The 16,924-nt window shown below is 30.4% G+C and overlaps 1 protein-coding gene across 3 annotated transcripts in view; it reads left to right on the top strand.

The window, feature by feature from the left end:
• Positions 1-16,924, top strand: part of LOC107449465 (sulfotransferase ssu-1-like) — a 67,372-nt gene that overhangs the window by 39,453 nt on the left and 10,995 nt on the right. The window contains exon 1 of one of the 3 annotated variants that reach the window (XM_016064990.3): positions 16,714-16,887. The exons of the other annotated variants lie outside the window; for them this stretch is intronic. The gene's annotated coding sequence lies outside the window, so the exon portion shown is untranslated. Of the gene's footprint in view, positions 1-16,713; positions 16,888-16,924 lie in introns of those variants that run through there. 3 annotated transcript variants of the gene reach the window in all.

The following is a 16,924-nucleotide window of genomic DNA, read 5'->3' as shown; positions in this document are numbered from 1 at the left end:
CAGTCCTCCACGAAGGCAAATTTCTCCCAATACTTGATCCAAGAGTTCCCTTGTCTTCTGGATTGGGTTCAAAATTACAAGGCAATGGAGTTGAACATTGGTAGTCGTTAAGTCAAAATTGCGTCTGCTGTTCATCGACGGCTATAAAATGAAATGAAATTAAATAACTCTGCAAATTAGATTAAAAATAGCATTTTACATATTTAAACATAATAAGCAAATGTTTAGATTTGACGTTACATAATGTTAACATAAGAAAAACTTAATTTTTGTTTGTATGACTTTTGAATGCTAAAAAGTTTTTATTCTAATTCGTGATATATCATCTCAGAAACGTACAAGTATCATTTCATCAGTTTGGGTTGGTTAATTTTTATTCAAGGATTAATTTTTCATTTTTATTCATTATATATAAAAATGAAAATATAAGTTATTGAATATGGTCCATTTTTTTGCGCAATTAACAATTAACTTTGACTTTTTATTTGAATATTTTAACTTTTTACTACCCCACCACCAACTAACATATGAATTGAAATTTACTACTGCGAAAAAACTTAAGCCAACATGAATTTTTTTTCTTTGACATTTCGTATGTTTTAACAGAACTATAACTGTAGACCCAAAATTTAGGACAATTAATAAATATCTCAAACGAATTCTCCTCAATTTGAAGCTAATAAAAACAACCCCGAATAAAGGTATGCATTTTGCTAGAAAACTTAATTTTTTTAAAAATAACATTATACTGATTAAACAATCGTAGTGATATTTCTCTTGTTACTATGTTTCTATTGACTGAATTTTTGTGTCTATGAAGGTGGAATATTGCATTCATCTTGACCACTCTGATCTCTTGACCACTAAAAAGAAAAACGCAGAATAGAAAAAAAGTATTCATAATAAACTTATATGACAACTGAAAACTACACCTGCGTTTTTCAAAATCAATGTACCTACGTTTTTCATTTTATATCTAACAAAAATTAAACGTTTTCCTTAAGTTTATTAACTTAAAAATGCAATTTTTTAATAAAAAATATTTCAAATAAATGCATTTTTTCCAAAAAAATCTATCAGAAAACATAAATATTTTTTAAAAAAAACGAAAAAAATTTTTTATTAAATGTTATTCTAATTTTCAGTACTTTTTCACACCAGTGCATAAATAGAAATAATTCATCAAGAATTAAAAAAAAATATTAATAGGACGAGTTAATCAAAATCTAATTTCAGAGTTTCGAACATAAAATTGCGAAATTTCCCCTAAACTCATAACCCTTTGTTTAGTCACAGCAAAGTAAATGTGGTGCTTTTAGTAAGAAAGAAAAGTTTGTTTATGGTAATGTCTAATAAATTATACAGTATTTCGCTTAAAATGACATTCTTTTTGTCATGCATAGATAAAAGAAATAAATTGTTATTTCAAGAGAGAAGGCCTATAAATCAAAATGCATTGTTGCATACACGAAATTTAAGTTGCTTTTCCGAAATTTAAAGAGAGATTAAACGAAATGATGATACGGCCGTCCATCAAATTTATGAGATGAATAATATTTATTGATCTTATTTATTTACCTACTCTAAGTGTACTGTTTGCTACTGAAACCAAAATTTATAGATATCTGCACTTAAAGGGGATTTTGAAAGCAAATACTATTTTCAAATATTATTTCTGAAACATTATACATTTTTCGAGCTTTTCTTCTGTATTTAAAATTTATAACATGCATAAAGCACTTTTATTTAATAAAATTCAGATATTAAATGGAAAATAAATTTAAATAAGAATGCTCAAAGGCATTAAAATTTGCTATATATTCAAAATTAATTTCATATTTTTGAAAGACGAGATTTTTTTTGAAAGCTTCTTTACGCCTAAAATAAACACTCCTCTATTCTATGATAAGGTTTTTATTTTTCCCCCATATATTTCATTTTCAAAATGCGAGAAAACTCTTAATGATATTTTTTTTATTGATGTATTCTTTACACGAAGAATACTTCGGTTTTCGATATATATACTAAAACATTGAAATATAAAATTTAATATAAATGAAAGTATTTTAGTGAAAAATTAGAGCAGCAATTAAATTATTCCACCAGTTTAATAAATATGAAACATTAAAAATGAGTTAATTGGAATTTTAAAGAGCTTTAAAATTAACAAAATCTTTACGAATTATGAAAAAGATTTAGAAAGATTTTTATAAAGCGGTGATTATAAGATGTTCTGCGCTCATGCTATATTTTTCACTACATTAATCTACAGAAAGAGACATTAGGATTGTTTATAATTTACAGTATTTAAAAAAAAATTCTATGAACTAGATAATTGTTCGAAATGGAGCACCATGCAAATCTTTTTAAAGATAGGTTGTTATTATTTTTTAGTAATTCATTTTTCACACAATTTTACAGTTTCCGCATTTCAAAAAATTGCTCTAGCGTTATAAAAGTGTAATCGTGGTTTATCATACTAATTTGTTTAATCTTTGCCTTTTCTTAGTTAAGTTTTATATCTAATAAATAGATGACAGCACAATATTTTCAAACATAGGGGATTTTTTTTTTTTTTTTCGTTTTAGTGATTCATTTTTTACGTTATTTCACAGCTTTCACGTTTTAAAAAATTGATTTAAGGATATAACATGCAAAAGGGGTTTATCATACTAATTTGTTTTATCTTTGCTCTCTAATAGTTAAGTTTCATATCCAATAAATAGATGGCAGCACAATATTTTTAAAGATCAGTTGATATTTCTTTTCTTTTTAGTTATTCATTTTTTATATAATTGCACAGCTTCCAAATTTCCAAAAATTGCCCTTAGGATATAAAAATGTAATTGTTGTTTATCATACTAATTTGTTTAATCTTTGCTTTTTAATAGTTAAGTTTTATATTAAATAAATAGATGGCAGTACAATCTTTCTAAATATGGGCTGTTATTACTTTTTAGTCATTCATTTTTTACATTATTTTATAGTTTCCACATTTAAAAAAATTACCCTATAAAAATGTAATCTAGGGCTATAAGAATGTAATCGTGATTTATCATACTATTGTGTTTAATGTTTGCTTTCTAGTAGTTAAGCTTTATATCTAATGAATAGATGGTCGATTAGAATAGAATTTTAACATCGATTGTTATTTTTCTTCTCTTTAGTTATTCATTTCTTACATGATTTTACAGCTTCCATACTTTAAAAAATTGCCGCAGGATAAAAAAAAATGCAATCATGGTTTTATCTTGCAAATTCATTCAATCTTTGCTCTCTAATAGTTAAGTTTATATCTAAATATAAATGGCAGCACACTCTTTTCTGCTGCATATCAGATAAAAATATTTTAAACGCCATAGTGTTCTTTCAGAAACGTAAATTTAATTTTCTCCGTAGTTCTTGCAGAAAAGTTTCTGGAAACCAAACTTGGAAGAATTATGAAATAAATATAAATATTAATGAAAATTGTTTAAGCCTTTTTTGCATTACAATTGTTGTATAATGTTTTACGTACCTGAGAACATCTGTAATGTGCGGGTAAATATATAAGAAACAATAATTTAAAGAAAACCAATTTGGAGAAAACATTTTATACTGTGATTCTATTTATAATAAGAAAATATTTCGAAGCTATATTTTCTAAATAGTTTGGAAACATATAGCAAGTAAAAAAGTGTTTCATTCAACAAAATTTGAGTCGTAAAAAGCAAATATGAAAGTATAAGTTCATATTATTTACTTATTGCCTCCTATCCCGTTTCACTTCCAATAAAACTGCGAATTTTGAGTAGCATAAGCATTTTTATGTATTACAAACAAATATTTTCTTAAGATTTGAATACCTTCCTCACGAGTAAATATTATTATATATTTTTCAACGATGAATTTATGATAAATAAGAAAGGCATAAAATTTCCCTGCAACAGTTTCTGTTAAAGTTGTTTCTTATACTACAGTTGTGATAGGGTTTTAGAAAACGCCAAATTTAATTTTAGTTTAGATATTTGGCATTCAATTTAATGCGTGTTTCGAAGCGATAGAAGAAATATTTCGGAAGTTTTATTTCTAAGGCAAAATTACAGCGAGGGAAAACTTTTATCCTTTACTAAAGTAATTCACGAGTATATCATGAATTTTAAATTTATACTTTTGTTAGCAGAGGCTTACATAGACTTAGGTGCGCCCAATTGCAAGAATTATAAATGCGCCCTATTTCAAACTTAACACAATATTTTTGAAATTGCAATATGAGACAAGAACACTATAAAGAGACATTCGGATTTGTCGAGTTGTCAAAATTGTTGAGATTTTTAAAACTATGGAAATTCATAGTGATAACTACCGAAAAAGGGCGATCAAAAGATTACATTGATTTAGATTTGGAGCCTTGAAAAACTTTTTCTGAATCTTATTTATTTGCACAAAAAAACTATAAAAGTTTTTTTTCTTTTGTTTTAGTTTTAGGTGCTATCGCAGTGCACCTGAAACAGGTGCACCCCTACATGCAGTGTATTGTTTCTGGCTCGTGCTCCCTCAAACCTCATGCGCACCCCCCAAGGGTCGTGGGGATTGCTGAACTGTTAACTGCGCCACTGTTTTTTAGAGATAAAACATTACGACATTAAAACCAACATAATGATATGGCAGCGAGAGAGTAAAATAAAATAAAAAAAAATTTAAAATAAGACGAATAATTACTTCCATATTATCACTATATTAACTGGAAAAAAGATATAATTTTGAAATATATAAGATCTTTAATAGTGATGCTATCATTAAATCTATCAAACTAAATAGAATGAGATGGGCCGGGCATGTAGTGAGAATGAACCCAGAACGAACAGCATTAAGAGTCTTTAATGCAACCCCCTCCAATAAAAGGTCAAGAGAAAGGCCCAAAAAGAGATGGAAACACTGTGTGGATGAGGATTTTGCCATCCTAAAAGTAAAGAACTGGAAATCAATTGCTGGGAGAAGGGCAGAATGGGAAAAGCTTCTGAGGAAGGCCCAGGCTCACAAAGGGCTGCCGTGCCAATGATGATGATGCTGATAATCACTATATTCATCCGTTAAATTTATTCTTGAATACTAAAAGATTTCTACTTTCGCTATCTTGTATTTTACATTTAAATTTTTAATTTGTATTTTCTCGGGTGTTTTTTGTACTTAACTTTTGAGGCTATAGTATTATTAGACAACCCGATACATTTCAAGAAGGGTAAAGATTAAAAGGATCTCCTTATTAGACTAGGAAAAAAGATCTTGATAATTTTTGCAACTTCTATAGGACTTTCCTCAACACTTTAAAGCAATAAAGGATGCGATTTGTGGTTTTGAATAATTAGTTTAAATATACACGTTTATCAGCTTTCAGGTTTTCAAAAATCTAATTTTTTCACAGTTTAAACCGATGAAAGTCGATTTGGACGACACTTAAAAATGTTAATTGCATAAAAAATATACTTATTAAAACTCTAAGAACAAGAAATGTTATACTATATTGTGCCGCAGTTGACTGAGCGCACAAACATAGTTCCCATTAGAACACCGAAGTCAAGCATTACTGGCTGCGGTCAGTAAGCGGGTAGGCAGCAGCTTTGATCAGCCTGTGAAGGGACTGAGCGTGTGCTGTATACGATCTTCGTTTAACTGTTTTGCCGCAAAGTGCTCGACTTCCCCCCTCAGATAGTCGGGCTACGAAAGCAGAGGAGCCACCCCCTCTGCAGAGAATCAAAATTGCGATGGCATATCTTCGGATCATCCTCAGGGATGTTTCCCCGATCGTCACCAATAGCCCATTGTACAGCTCTAGTTCGACGTACATGAAGTACTTACCTACCATAAACTATTTAACTACCTATCAAAAACTAATAATTGCAGAATTGCATTGTCAAAATTTTGTCAGAAAAAGTTTATCGAAAATTTAAAATACTACATGCTTTATTTCTCAAATTCTTGACTAGGTGACGGCCTTATATTTTACAAGTATCGAAAGATGCTGTTAGATAGAGTAAATATCAATCATTAATTTATGTGTGAAAATTTAATAAAGGGGATTAAAAGCATATTTATAATTTTCCCACCCCGTCTCTACCCCTTCGACAGTTGAATTCAAATGGAAGGGCCTTTTAAATGTTAAACATTAGATTCAATAAAGTGAAAACAGCCGGCGGAAGACTCCCCGTGTGGTAAAAGGTGACTGGTGAAGTGCTTCCAACTGGGACTATGACTGGCCAACGCTACATAAATGATATTCTGCTGTCTCCTGATCGCTTGTTCCGTGGTGCTGTTAAATTTACTTTTATGGATGACAACGCAACCTGTATTTAAACAATCGCTGTCGAGTAGTTTGTACAGAGCAAAGGATATTCAATGCCTTGAGTGGCCAGCACGTTCTCCATATATGAATCCCATTTAAAATGGGTGGGATGCTTTAGGGAAGATTGCTGGTTGAGAATGCCCTACAAGGGAATCTTGATCCGTGCACTGACATAGGAATGGGACAAATAGCCCCAACACTTGCTGATTACTGTTGTGCGAAGTTTGCCCATACGTCTGGAAATATGCTTCGCCCTCCATGGTGGCATGCCCCCCTTTTGACATCTAATTCCAGGGTGCCTATAAATAGTTTGGAAACATATAGCAANTGTCTCCTGATCGCTTGTTCCGTGGTGCTGTTAAATTTACTTTTATGGATGACAACGCAACCTGTATTTAAACAATCGCTGTCGAGTAGTTTGTACAGAGCAAAGGATATTCAATGCCTTGAGTGGCCAGCACGTTCTCCATATATGAATCCCATTTAAAATGGGTGGGATGCTTTAGGGAAGATTGCTGGTTGAGAATGCCCTACAAGGGAATCTTGATCCGTGCATTGACATAGGAATGGGACAAATAACCCCATCACTTGCTGATTACTGTTGTGCGAAGTTTGCCCATACGTCTGAAAATATGCTTCGCCCTCCTTGGTGGCATACCCCTATTGACATCTAATTCCAGGGTGCCTACAAATGGTATTTGCATTTTTTTTTCATTTTTACGTTTGCAGTACAAATCTTTTATACCACTTATGCAGTAAAAATCTTTTATACCACTTGGCATTTAACTACGCTTAAATTTTTTTGCGCTATGCAGTCATTTGTGGTCTATCCTTAGCAATTGTCCAGCAATGTTTTTTTATTTATTTTAACCTAAATTAATACAAAATAATAAAAAATAGGAAACATGTATTTAATAAAAATTCTGCCCCAAAGGGTTAAAAAGGGTTAATAAAGACAAGGAAAGAACGTCTGGTTCTCTTAAATAAATCCTTAAATAATCTCTTAAATAAGTTAGTAAAAAATTATTGAATGGCTGGGGAAAATTAAAGTATTAATAAATCCATTTCGCTGAAAGCATTTCGTGATTGTGTAATCTTAATTTAATAGAACACCGCTGAAATACAACACATCATTATTTTCTTAAAAAAGTTTTTTTATAAAAACATAAATGACACTTTCCAATCTCATATTAAAGGTAATCAAAAGAATGAATTTAAATTTTCTTCGCATAAAATATTTTATGTTTATTTCACAATAATAAAAATAAAGCTTTTATCTATTTCAGCCAAAATGCGAAGGAAAAAAATGATAATCCGTGCAAAATTATTTTTATTCGCTGATCTTTCCTCTCTGAAATAAAATCTTTTATTATAAATCACGAAATACATTAGCTATCATAAACAAAAGTTTTTGTCTTTTAATTAAACTATGATACTCGCCTTATTTTCTGTTAATGAAGTTTTATTCTTTAAATAATAAAATTTGATTTTTTTCCTGTGAAATAAATTTGTTTTAATAGCAAATCGTTGTTTCTCTTTAAATTCAATAGTAAAAATTTCCTTAATAAAAATCTATTAAACCGTATTCCATTATCATAAAATTTAATATCTTTTGTCTTTTATGTTATCATATTAATTAACTTTTTCGAATAAAGGTCGTTCTTTTTAGATATATTCCCCCTAAAGCTATCATTTAATGTTGAAGTATAGAAAAAATTTTCAATCAAACAATTCAGCAAGATTTGAATTTATAGCCATTTGGCTGCCAACGAATAGAAAAAGGCATGTGACTGTTAAGGTGTATTAGCGTTTTTCGTATCTCTTTCGCAAAGAAAATTGAAAAAGGTGCGATTTAAGTACCCTGAACTGGAGTTTAAATTTTATAAACCATAAAGAATTTTCTAGGCTTTAGATAAGACAATTAACTTAAATATTTTCAAAGTTATTCAAAAAAAAAAATTAAATCGCCAATTTGGCTGAATTTTTTTCCACCTGGATGAAACTATGAAAATCATTAAATAATCTTGGAGTTTTGCGATTTCTTTGTGAGCCCAGATATTGCTGCATAAAGGTTACTTTTTAAATTTAAAAAATTTGATCATAGATCCTTTTCATTTTCACGTAACTGTGGTTTTTCTTTGTTTAACGCTTTTTCAGCATTAGAGTAGATAACACTTGCTAAAAATATGTTGACCTTGACTTAACAATCTTGAATAACTGCTGCAAACTCACAACTATTAATAAAATTTGCAAATTATTCGCAAAAAAAGCGTTATTTTACGCATCATCAGAACCTTCAAAAAACGGCTTTAAAATGGAACGTTAGGTGAAAAAAACGCTTTTTCGTTGTTGAGCTATATGTTTAGCAATGTTGAATCATTCTGCAGTCTGTTGAATCATTCTGTAGTCTGTTGAATCATTCTGTAGTCTGTTGAATCATTCCCTAGTCTGTTAAATCATTCCCTAGTCCATTGAATCATTCTCCAGTCTTGGTGATCGAAATACATACGATTTTACAGAGTATGTAAAATTCAGCCCCATTAATACAAGTGAAGTAGTATTCAGCCACATTAATTCAAGTGGAGTAAGATTCAGTCAAATTAATGCAAGTAGAGTAGAATTTAGCTACATTAGTGCAAATGAAGTAGTATTCAGTCCCATTAATGCAAGTAGAGTAGGATTCAGCCACATTAATGCAAGTGGAGTAGGATTCAGTCACATTATTACAAGAAGTTTAGGATTCAGTTACGCTTGTGCCAATAGAGTAGAATTCGTCCCCACTAATGCAAGTGAAGTAGTATTCAGCCAAATTAATATAAGTACAGTAGGATTCCCACAGCCACATTAGTGCAAATCTAGTAGGATTCAGTCAAATTATTGCAAGTAGAGTTGGATTCAACCACGTTTATGCAAAATGCTTCCTTGCAAATTTTGACAAAAAACTGAATATGATCTAGCTAATCATTTATCCATAGGTAATCATTTAGGCATATTTTCTAGTATTATTTTTCATGCTGCATTTAATGAGAGTAATCGCGAACAGATCGAACAAACAATTCAGAAGCTATTAGTATTTCATTATAGGCATTTTATGTAAAAAAAGTACAAATTTGAACTTGTACCTATTTATGCATCTGACATTGATACCTATCCAGTGAGACATTTTTTCTCTGTATTTTTTCCCATTGAATCAAATGAAACAATACGGAAGACAATAGAATAAATAATTAAAAGTTACATGAGTTTTTGTGTATAAAAAATACCACTTTTGAAGCGTACTTTAGTTTTGAAGCGTTTAATTCCGATCATCTCGAAATTGGTCTCATACAATTCAACGTGGAATTGGAAAATCTGCCTTACATATTGGAAAAGATACCCTAACTGGAAAACATATCTTAAGGTATATTTGTATATTCTAAATTATTAGTCCGATCATCTCGAAATTGGTCTCATTCAATTCAACATAGAATTGGAAAATCCACCTTACATATTGGAAAAGATACCCTAACTGGAAAACATACCTTAAGGTATAATTTGTTTATTCTAAATTATTAGTCCGATCATCTCGAAATTGGTCTCATTCAATTCAACGAGTAATTAGAAAAGATATCTTATAGACTTAAGTAAAACCTCATTTGATTCAGAGATAAAAATGCATGCAATTAATGACTCACTTGTTTAGGTAGCAATATCAAAGGCGCAAACAGGTGCAAGTTCAAATTTGTATTTTATTTACATCAAAAATCTCATGTCACTTCCAAATTATTCTCTCGATGCTCTCAAGATCGGTCTCATTTAATTCAGCGTCATGAAAAAATGTGTCAAAAAATATGCATCACCTGCCTGTAAGGAAGAAATTCAATTCCATCCCTGAGATCCCCTCATTTCCTTTCAAAAAAGGAGGGAAGCGTACAGAGATGAGTAGGGGGATTTTCAGGTATCATTCATTGTTAAAAAAAATCAACGCACCAAGAAGGAGTTGTCCGATTGAAACGAAAATTGGTGGATAGGAAGACAATGTACAGAATAGTAAATGATTAAAATTTCAGAACAATTGAATAATTTATTGCAGAGTTACAGTAACAAGTTCAATAAGGTGCTGAGCCGCCTCTAGCCAGGATACTAGCTGCCACACGGCGTGGCAAAGACCGATAAAGCTCCCGGATGGTCTCTTTGCGGTATTTCCTGCCAAATTCGATTCAATTGTCGAACGAGGTCATCAACATTCCGCACCAGATGCAATCGCCTTCCCATCATGTCCCAGACATGCTCGATAGGAGAGAGATCTGGTGATCTGGTAGGCCAAGGAAGAGTTTGACAAGCTTGCAGACAGTTCATAGCAACACGTGCCGTATGTGGTTTGGCATTGTCCTGCTGCAAAACCAGCCCAGGGCACTGCAAAAGGAACGGTAACAAAACGGGTCTTAGGATGTCGTCGACGTACAGCCGTGCAGTAAGTGTACCTCTAATGACGACCAAAGGGGTCCGTGATTAGATTTAAAACCTAGTGCCAGAGAAGTCGTTCTACTAAATATAATGATCCAGTGGGAAAGTTCTATTTAAATTTTACATTCCATACTTTTTTCTGTATCGTAGTACTTCAAACATTAAAATCATGCAAAAAGTTTATAGAAGCACATAACGTTATACCATTTAATTTTGAAAAAGAAAAAGTTTTTTGACACCAACTTTTAGCAAAAAATTTAAAGGCTCAATAAAAAAATCTTTATTTAAAAACTAAAAAACGCAAAATAAAGTATGCTTACGATAAAAAAATTATTCTAAAAATTCCTCATATTGAAATTAAAAAAAAATTCATATTGTTTCCCTTTCCTAGTCTTAAAGTTCTTAATCAGACGTAGAAAACCATTCTGTAGAGAACTATCATCTAGTTAGAAAAAANAAAAAAGATATAATCTTTTCATGTGTGGGCTGATGATTGACCAATTGATCATTCATTTCATTTTAGTTTTTGCAACTTTACGACAGTTTCTAATTTTTAACTTTTATACGGCCCCCGAAGACAAAAATACAAAAAATTTTGCCCGTAAAAAAATAATAAAAAGGGTAAAAAAATTAACCGAGATTTAGATATTTAAAGTTTGTATCTAATATAAGGGGGCCGTATAATTAGTGAAGAAGATAAAAACTTCTGTGAAAATCATTTGATAAAAATATGATTGTAATTGGACTTACTCATAAAATTTTCCATAGAGATGAGTAATGAAATAAAGATATACATTTTCTCAAAAGTAGCATTATTATTATTAGTTCATTAATGATAATACTATTATTAAGTGAATTTATTTTATTTTTGAAAACAAAAATTTTTTTTTAGTCGTTCAGAAACAAATGAGGTTAGGACATTTTTTTTCGTTTGATATTTTATTATTTTTGCAAATTTGCAGGAAATATTAGTTTTTAAGAGTTATAGCTGTTGTTTTTTTTCGTTTTATTTAGTATTTGTAACAATGATATAGAAATATCGAGTTTTAAAAAAAAAGGATTAATTAAGTAATAATAACAAGCATCATTAAGAATACTCCGCAATTTATTAATAGAAGAAATAAGTAAATGCATAGCCTTTAGCTAGTTTCTTCTTAATAAGGAATCACATGGAATTATTAAAGAGGATTCACTGTATTACTAGTCAATGCAAAAAAACCACTCTTTTTTTGTCGTTGCTCGGTAAAATTGTCAATAAAGTAAATTTTAAAAAAAAACGATAAATTATAGCGAATTCCAACAAATCCAATAAAGAAAACCTTACACTTAGAGCATCAAATAATAGATAAATTCATTGTCCAACTAATAATTAATCTTTCTGCCGCAAGGCCGAGAATTATATGGGGGCAATTAGGTTGCCATTTTAGTGCGCAGCAACAAAAAACCCAGTTGATTTTATTCAACGAGTTTATTTCAACAAATTGGCTTCGTTGAATTTTTGATTCTAATGTCTTTCACATGAAGCATAAATTTAAAATAAGTTTTTGGCAAACTAGAAAACTATTCGCAAACGCAACGACCGATAAGGGGGGCTGTTATTTGAGACGAATTCCTGCTAGCAAAACAACAGGATCATCAGTTGTACTGGAGATTTCTTCAGTGTAGCATGGTAATGTTTCTTCTTTATTGTGGCTTATTAATTTTTTTTTAAAAAATGCATGATATTCTTTCCTATGTAAGTGAAAACAAAATGGAATATCTTATTTTTCGAGCAGGAACATCCAAAACACATAGGAAAATATTTGTTAAAAATCTTGTGATTAGATTTAAAACCTAGTACCAGACAAGTCGTTCTACTAAATATAATGATCCAGTGTGAAAGTTCTATTTAAATTTTACATTCCATACTTTTTTCTGTATCGTAGTACTTCAAACATTAAAATCATGCAAAAAGTTTATAGAAGCACATAACGTTATACCATTTAATTTTGAAAAAGAAAAAGTTTCTTGACACCAACTTTTAGCAAAAAATTTAAAGTCTCAATAAAAAAATTCTTTATTTATAAACTAAAAAACTCAAAATAAAGAATGCTTACGATAAAAAAAATGATTCTAAAAATTCCTCATATTGAAATAATAAAAAAATTCATATTGTTTCTTTTTCCTAGTCTTAAAGTTCTTAATCAGACGTAGAAAACCATTCTGTAGAGAACTATCATCTAATTAGAAAAAAAAATTTCACGAGTAAATTTTTTACTATGAAAATCATAGCACTTATTTAAAAAATAATTACATCACTTTCATATCAATATGCGTCATTATAGCATTAAAAAAAACTCTGATCAAACACGCCATCATTATGCCATCTGTAGCAGTCATGGAATGACAGGCAAGATATACAAATAGGCCAAGCTGGTTGAAACACTTTGAACGGGGTTTAATGGAAAGATTAAGAAGTACTGGAACTTATCACAGACAGTAAAAAAAAACGAGAAATCGAAGAGATGATGAAGAAATTGATATTTTACTTCTTTCATTTTTTTTTTTTTTTCTTTCGATCGCCAAGAAAGCAGAAGAAGTTCCTGATAGCAATTAAATATCTCAAAGAATACTTAGAAAGTATGAATGGCAACCGGTTAATATTCATGGACAACAGGCACTTCAACCAAATGACTACCAGAGAAGACAGGATTACTGTAACTGGTGTCTAATTCAACTTGAAGAAAATCGAAAGTTCAGAAAGAAAGAAAATCCAATCAGTTGTCTGAACTGACGAATGTAAGTTTTCTCTAGACGGTCCAATATCGCATCACATTGAACACTACTGGAGTGATTTGTTGTTGCTGTTGCCGTAGGCCATTACGGCACTGGGGGTGCGATTGTTCTTGTTCACCAGTGGCATCATCTATGGCCTGGAATTCGACTTCTGTCACACCCATGCGTCACCATATAGGGTGGACCCATTCCTACATCCCTTCATTCATACATTCATTCATACATCCATTCATTCATTCATCCATTCATTCATCCACAGATTGCAATTTTGATCTGAACCAGAAAACGATCAATTTCCAATCCAGTACCCCCAGAGGTATTATTTGTTATGGGAACATGGAAGGCTTCGTGACCCGACAGATTTAACGTGCACCAGCCTCAATTTACTACACGGAGAGTCTTATGCCAGCTGTATTCAAACTCCAGCTCTCACAAAAGTGAGTCCAGCTCCGTACCAACCAGGCTATCCCGGCCCACTGGAGTGATTTAAACCATTTTTATGTAAAGGATGTTCGCAATTAACAAAAGTTTTCCATAAATGTGTGATGTGGAATTTATGGGAACCAGATTTTGGGCCCAATATGGAAACACATAACAGACACATTAACAAGTATGTGTTACTTAAATTAAATTCGTACTTCTAGAGATGAATTTATGGAACACATTCCACTATATAAATTCAAGACCGTATGGTTCCAGTTAGATGGTGCTCCTCCCCATAAATCCTTATGAATGAAGGAATCCATAAATGCAATTTTTGGTAATAGGTGAACTGGGCCTAGACTGCCTTTTTCGTGGCCATCGAGATCTCCAGATATCAGTCCTTTAGATTTCTGTTTATGGGAACATTTGAAATCCGTTTTCTATGTAAAAACACCTAACGATGTGAGAAAAGTCCCCTACCTAAGAATGAATGTGACGATGTGAGAAAAGTCCTATAGATGCATGCAATAGCATATATTCTGAGATATATGCATGATATATCCATGCACTGCAATGATGTATGGATGCAACAGCATATATCCTGAGAAAATAGCACGTGTTAACCACTCAACTTCACTTTTGGAGTAGCCAGTAGGTACATTGAACAAATTTTGTGAAAGGTTTGGTTTATTTTTTAATGAATATCGAAAGTATGGAAAGAACAATTAATGTAACAAAGGAATTATATGTACATTTTCTAGATTAAAATTTCTTTTAATTATATGATGTATAGAAATAATTTTTAATCTCTGTAACATTAATTGTAAAAATAGCTAAATAATAATTTTACTTTATACTGATGTATTTTTGTCTCAGTTTTACTTACTGAGTTATATTTCGAATATGAGATGAAATATGTCGTTAAAAGGGGAATTTCTTGATGAAAATAGTAGAAAATTTTAGTTAAACATTCCAAAGAAAAAATTGAATTGTGAATCAAAATTGTTGTTATTCCTTTTACATTTGTGAGAAATAGCAAACTGTTAACCTTTAACTTCTATATGAACTTTGTTAATATGATTAAATATTAATTTTAACTACTTCATATCTATCAATATATTGCACTTGTTCATTTCAAAATTTAAATTGATTTAGATAATTTTAAGCAAAAAGGAATGAATTATACAATGCAATCCATTTATAAGTAGTTCTCATTTTAAAAAAATATTGTTCTTTAATTCAGTTTCATTTTTTACATTTGTTTGCAAATTTAGCTCTAAATATTTTATTTATCTAATGATAGGATTGAAATATTCATCCGAACATATCAAGGTATCTTTAATTTCTGCAAATTCATTCAAAATAAGTTTGCAGCCACCGTCATGTAAGTGAGAAAAGTCCTTGTTGCGTTTTCTAAAACGTAACAAAATACTGATAAGGTTCCTGAAACAGACAATTTCCTTCTTCTATTTCTTTCCTCAAAAGTAGCATTTTCATGGAAATGAAAAAAGGATTTTTTTTCACTTTTTTTTACTAGTTTAAGAGCACGTAAAAATCAATTTTTTAATTTAAGGTTTGTGCATTAAAACAAATTGTAAGAAATTAACTTTACTAAAAACACGTCATGTGATCAAAACTATGATATGATGAGAACTAACTTTAATTTGAAACATTTCTTCAATTTAAACAATGCTTCTATAACCCTTAGATCGAGAGATATTTTTACGTATATATATATATATATATATATATAAAAAAAAAAAAAACACTCTACACAAATTTTTTCATAAAAAGTAAACTAAAAAATATTATTAATTAATAAACAACTTGAAAGCTATTATCTATAATTTTAACTGAAAAGAAACCCTTTCTTTATTACCTNATATATATATATATATATATATATATACAAAGAGAGAGAGAGGGGAATTACAGAGAAACAAAGAGGGAAAAATAAATAATAATAAAAATCCGGGGGAAAAAATGAGAAGAAAAAATATAAAAATCTGGAAAATAAAAGATATAATCTTTATATCAGCTCACACGATTATATCCTTTTTACGGATATAATCGTGTGAGCTGAGAAAATTTTTCATTTTCCTGATTTTATTAGCTTTTTTTTCCATTTTTTCGGAATTTTTTTCCGGATTTTTATTATTATTTTTCGCTTTTTTTTATTGTTCTGTAATTTTTCCTTGTTTTCTCTATATTTTGAACTTTATTTATGAGTTCTGTTTACTTGCAGCTTATGCGCAGTCAATAAAACTTAATGTTTTTCTTAATTTTCTTCATTTTTTTTCCTTTTCTTTTTGTCCTTTTTGTATTCATCTATTATGCTATAGATAGATAGATAGATATGTATGTAGGTAGATAGATAGATGCTTATTTATTACCATATACTTAATCGAAAAAATAAAATATTTTCTGTAAGAAGGTGTGTACAGGTCGTCCTAAAAAAACATCCTATACGTATTTTCTGAAAAAAAAATATGCTGATGTCAGACTTCAAATTTTATTCATCAGACTATTAATGTGTGACATGCAGAAAATATTTCTCCGTGCTTTATTTCATCCGGGAAAAAAATAATTCTCCACCATTTATTAAATCTTTTTCCCTCAAAATATAATGTTGATTTCTTTAGATTAGACTTATTATTCTCTATTTCCTGTAAAATTTCCATACATTATTCATATTATTCCGTTTCCACTCTGTTGCTTTCGGTTTCTGATTCTTTCCTATTCGCCAGTTCTGTCTGTAGCGTTCAGTCTTAGCTCTCACCAGTGATCAATTCGGTTAATTTTCTTATATTTCTCCCTATTCTGATGCCTGCCAATGTTGATTCGTTTGTAGCATTAAAACAGCTGTGCGTCTTTAAACTAATTGAATTAGGGTCATACATGTTACTTTTTCTATTACAGTGGTAAGTTTCTTTCCCATGTACAGTGCGCAAAATAAAA

Source organism: Parasteatoda tepidariorum, chromosome 5 (genome assembly GCF_043381705.1).
Source record: "Parasteatoda tepidariorum isolate YZ-2023 chromosome 5, CAS_Ptep_4.0, whole genome shotgun sequence".
Classification (NCBI taxonomy): domain Eukaryota; kingdom Metazoa; phylum Arthropoda; class Arachnida; order Araneae; family Theridiidae; genus Parasteatoda; species Parasteatoda tepidariorum.
The sequence above is the reverse complement of the archived record's forward strand: the minus strand, read 5'-3'. Positions and strand labels throughout refer to the sequence as shown.